This window comes from Leptonychotes weddellii, chromosome 2 (genome assembly GCF_054177405.1).
Source record: "Leptonychotes weddellii isolate Sample4059 chromosome 2, ASM5417740v2, whole genome shotgun sequence".
In the NCBI taxonomy this organism is placed as follows: domain Eukaryota; kingdom Metazoa; phylum Chordata; class Mammalia; order Carnivora; family Phocidae; genus Leptonychotes; species Leptonychotes weddellii.
Genome location: NC_138370.1, coordinates 77868329 through 77873851, shown reverse-complemented (window position 1 = coordinate 77873851; position 5523 = coordinate 77868329). Strand labels below are relative to the sequence as shown.

At 44.8% G+C, this 5523-nt stretch overlaps 1 pseudogene; it reads right to left on the bottom strand.

Moving 5' to 3' along the window:
* Positions 1-1915: 1915 nt before the first annotated feature.
* LOC102728258 (importin subunit beta-1 pseudogene) lies at positions 1916-4607 on the bottom strand (annotated as a pseudogene).
* Between the last annotated feature and the right edge of the window lie 916 nt (positions 4608-5523).

Sequence of the window (5523 nt, the reverse complement as noted above, 5' to 3'; positions counted from 1 at the left end):
AAGTGGTATATATATATATATATATACACACACACACACACACACACACACACACAATGGAATATTATGCAGCCATCAAAAGGAATGAGATCTTGCCATTTGCAAGAACGTGGATGGAACTGGAGGGTGTTATGCTGAGTGAAATAAGTCAATCAGAGAAAGACATATATCATATGACCTCACTGATATGAGGAATTCTTAATCTCAGGAAACAAACTGAGGGTTGTTGGAGTGGGGGGTGGGGTGCGAGGGATGGGGTGGCTGGGTGATAGACACTGGGGAGGGTATGTGCTATGGTGAGCGCTGTGAATTGTGCAAAAATGTTGAATCACAGATCTGTAACTCTGAAACAAATAATGCAATACATGTTAAGAAAAAAAAGAGAAGAAGAAGATAGCAGGAGGGGAAGAATGAAGGGGGGGAAATCGGAGGGGTAGACGAACCATGAGAGACGATGGACTCTGAAAAACAAACTGAGGGTTCTAGAGGGGAGGGGGGTGGGAGGATAGGTTAGCCTGGTGATAGGTATTAAAGAGGGGCCGTTCTGCATGGAGCACTGGGTGTTATGCACAAACAATGAATCATGGAACACTACATCAAAAGTAATAATGTAATGTATGGGGATTAACATAACAATATAAAAAGATTCCCTGTTTCTTTAACCATGTTTAAGATCAGTATATACATATATATATTGATCTTTTTTTTTTTCCAAATGGTTATTTTATCAGATTGTTTGAACATTAAATTTATCCTCGTTTGCAATCCAAAATATTTACCTGAAGTTTGCTGTGTGTGCAGGTGTGTGTGCATGTGTGTACTTTTATTGTGTATTTGTTTTCTAAACTCTTTGGCACAATTTTCTGGGTGTGTTCAGACTACCGCGATACTTGTCAGGAGAGAACTTTTCTTTTGTGCTGCCAATTCTGAGCATCTAAAATTTTGGTTTGTTTGGGTTCTGGCTTTCTTTTGTTTTTGAAGTTTGTGTCCTTTATTTGTAACAACTGCATTTGAATTTGTTCTAGATCCTCTAACTCCAGAGTTTTCTTTTTCTCCCCCCTCCCCCACTTCTATATTCACAGTTGAACCATATTATTTAGGAAAGGCACCTTGATGAAAAGGTCAGGATACGGGAGCTCTGACCATTCATCAGTGTTTTCCCTAGAAGATAATTAAAAACAAAACAAAACAAAAAAAGAAAACAAGACAAAAAACAAAACCTAAAGAGTGTCTTTCCTTTTTTTCTTTTCTTTTCTTTTTTTTTTTTTTTACACATCTCTTGTGCTGCATCAGTAGACAAAACTTTGGTTAGTTTTATGAAATGCAACATCTAACCCCTTTTTTTTCTGGGAAAAAGAAACTGCAATGACTTGAAGTTGAGAATGTGGATACAGCCTCACTCACACATACTCATTCTCTGACTTTAAAGAATCCCTCACCCTCCTTTTAGCCGGCACACAAACAGTACCGTGTGGCAAAGGTACACCAAAGGTGGACTTGAGACCCAGGCTCCATCTTTCTTATCAATCAGTAGCAAAGGCCAGTCTGCCTTTTACAACAAAGCACCACAGCTGAACCCAGTCCCTCCTCCTCTCCCAAACCAGTCACTCCACTTGGCACCAGCCAAAGACAGAAAAGCTAGTTCTAGCCTCTCCTGGGAAGAGATAACTTTCTTCTTTTTTTTTTTTTTTTCTAAGCAAGTAAATCCATTGTTTTTCTCTTTTCCGAGATGGCTGATGTTACGGTTTTCTACGAAGCCAGTGCTTACTTAGCTCACTAACAGCACTGCTGTTGGCAGCCAGTAGCTGCAGCAGGATGTTCAGTATGGTGTGTTTTCAAGCCTCACTCACTCATCCTCTCTTTCCCGAACATTCAGCATCCATGTACACTCCTCACTTCCGGGTTTTTCAAAAGATTGGAGATTTCCAGTGGGGGTCTCAGGTTATCATTCCAATGGTAACAGATCAAGCTTTGTTCTTCAGTTTCCTCAGTTCTTTTGTTGCCCATGTAGCAAGGGTTTTTGCTTTGTTAGTCTTCGATCTCCGTCCTTCCGTCCTTCCGTTAACAGTTCATGGATCATTGGCCTAGCTTCTACTAATTTCAGTACATCCTTCCCAAATGCTGTACACAAGTCCCCTATCAGCCCAGCAGCACAAGCTACTACTCCATCTGTATGATCCTCATCTCCAGCAATGTGGTCAATGAAAGACAGAATAAATTCTACTCTGGGTGGTACCAGCATGACATCCGGGTGCACATTCTCCTGGTCTCCCTTCAATCCCTGGACAATTCCGGTACAGGCCTCCAAGCAGCCTTCTCTTAGCTCATTCAGATAATCCCAATGTCATAGTCTTATTTGTCCACCTGGGCTTGGGAGGCCCGCTGAAGAGTATTCAAGACAACCTCTAGATATTTTTTAAACTCTCCACCAATAGCAAGGGCAACATCACCAAACACTGACAAAATATGTGGCTTCACAGACCTGTGGACATTTTCATTCCCCAGGTTCTCCAGCAGGAGCTGCATCACCTCATCACAGAAAGGTAAGATGTTGGACTGCAGAGCAAGGCATAAATCTCCCACTAAGCCCACAGCTGCCAAACAAACCTGGTATTCAGCATAATTTTTCAATCCAATGCCCAGGAAGGGTTTAAAGGCCCCCATGTACTTTAGGAATTCACCACCCAACACTTCCACCAGTGTGCTAACTGCCATTAGGGCATCCTCTTGCACTCCTCCAGGCCCAGCTGTGCTTTGGAACATCCTTAACAGGGAGGCCATGACCACATCAGAGATCTGCAAAGCATCTTGATGTTTCACTTTTCGGAGAACGTTCTGAAGAGTTGCGCAGAGCAAAGACTGAAGGTCATTGAACTGGATTCTATCGGATGTGCTCTGGATATGTGACTCCATCTGGAGCACCTGCTGCAGTTGTTCCATGATAACCAGAGTAGTTTTCTGAACCACGGGGTAACAATCCTTGGCACTATTTTTCACAATTTCCATCAGAGATTCATATGCAGAACTCCTCAGGTTGTTCTGGTGTCCATCAGGTCTGTCTGTGGTCTCCAGGAGCTTCTGAACTATGAGTTCAAAAGAAGAAGATAAGCAATAGGTAGCTGGTTCTTCCTGATCATCAGCCACATCTGCAGCTTCATAAGCAGCTTCAGCCAGACTGGAGAAAGCCCAGCACACATTGGAAGCCACTCTGGGCTCAGCACTGAGGCCCTCTATCAGACACTGCAGCAGGGGAGTCAAGTAGACATCATTGATGGCAGCTTCAGGGAGCAGTTCACAAATTCAGCCCACAGTCCATGCAGTTGTATCTTGGAAAACTACACTGGGGTCTTTCATTAGTTCTATTAGGGTGGGCATAGCCTGGATAACTAGTGGTTTGAGCTGATTGGGCTCTGGTCTTTCCAAGATACAGCCAAAAGCCATTACTGCCGCATCCTGGTGCCACCAGTCAGGGTTCTTGATGTGTTCTTTAATGAAGGGGAGGACGTGTGGGACGATGTCATCTTCACAGCAGGTGGCCAGGAGCATGAGGCACAGGTCTGCCACTTTGCAGGGCTTCCAGTCATCATCATCATCATTCTCGTCCTGTTTAGTTAGTGTCTGTGTGAGGATTGGAACCAGGTACTGTAGTGCTCCCTTGGCATAAAACTTGCTGGTGTGCTCAGGGGGTCGTCCTTGTTCTACTGCCTCAGAAGCCTCAATGGCCAAGTCCATTTCCTCATCACACACATTGGACCAGAATTCTATCCCTTGTAGGGCCACCTCATCAATGTCACTTTTCATTGCTTCAATCGTGATAGCAAAAAGAGCGGGACCCATATATGTCTCCATGTACTGATAATACAAGAACATTATCTTTACCAGATTCTGTAAGGCAGCCACTCATACCCTTGTATCCAGACACTGTGTGGCTTCACAGACCACCTGCATAATAAAGTGCCTTTCGGACTCTTTGTCAAAGTTTGCTTTGGTGAACTCCAATGAGTTCAGGAGTGCATTTGTAGCTGCCGACTTCACATTATTACTGGGCTCTTCTTTCCTCATGCCCTGGATTATGGCAGTCAGAATCTCTTTGGATTTATCCTGTAGCTGCTCTGGGTCTATATCTTGGCAAATGTAACTGATAGCTTCCAATGTCGACTCTTTCATGTGCTCTGTGCTGTTGGGGTTTGTGACATTGGCCACCAGCTGAGGAATGAGTTCTGGCCACTGGTTCACTGGGATCTCTGCACAAGCAATACCAGCCACACATTGTGAGGCAGAACTAGGCCGGTAAGTTTCTGTGCCCAAAGTCTGCAAAACATAATTCTTGACTTCCCATCGAGCATTAGCATCAGTTGCAAGCCACCTCTGCTGATATTGTGCCTTGATATCTGGATCTTTAGATGTCAAAGAGTTCTTGATTTGTAGACCAGCTGCGACTCTGGTAACCTGTTTCCTGGATTTGCCAGCACTCTGGACAGTTCCACAAGGAACGTGGGCAGGTTTTCCAAGGCCGCACGCTCCAAGAACTTCTGTGCCGCTTCCAGTTCCAGCCGAGACACGGTCTTCTGGAGGATGGTGATCAGCTCCATGGCGGAGGTGGTAGTGGGGACTCCTCCTAAGACAACGGTCCGGCTTCTCGGGAGGCGGCTCTAACTGGGGATGGGGGTTGGGGGTCAGGTGGGAAGGGAGGGTGGGGTAGGGGGATGGGGTCACCACAAGCCCATTCACCGGCTCCCTCTTGGTAGTCGCCCCAGCTCCCTTTCCTTCCTCTTTTCCTTCCTTCTTTCCTCCTAATTTGTTGTTGGCGGCGGCGGCAGCTGCTCCTCTGGCGGCGGGGGAGGGACCCCGGGGGTAGCTCAGAGCGCGGCTGGTGCTCGTGTGGCGAAGGGAGAAAGAAGGAAGGGAGGCGGTAAGTGAACGGTGGCTCACAGGGAGGGAGGGAGAGGGAGGGCGCATATATATTGATCTTTATATAAACTTTCATCTGGTAAATTCTAGGTGCTATACCTACACCATTTTTACCATGGTCTCAAACAATGTGGTATCTCCGTTAGCTTGCTCACAAACAAGATGTAGCCCATATACCATTTTACTGTTTGAACATAAAAATAAAACTTTTGGAAAAACATCATTAGCTGGGTTTTAACTAATCTTTTCAGGTCCTGCTAATAAACAAATTACTCACATAAATATACTTTCAAAACTTAATGAATATTAAGTCCACTCACCATGAGAAGCAATCTATTTATTTTTTTAAAGATTTTATTTATTTATTTGAAAGACAGAGAGAGAGACTGAGAGAGCAGGAGTGGGGAGGAGAGGGAGAAGGAAGCTCCCCGCGGAGCAGGGAGCCCGATGTGGGGCTCTATCCCAGGACCCTGAGATCATGACCTGAGTCGTATATATAGGCACTTAAACAACTGAGCAACCCAGGTGCCCCGAGAAGCAAACTATTTATAATAAATTATATTAAAATGTACCTTTGAAACATATATTAGGTGCCTAACTAAATATAGGTGA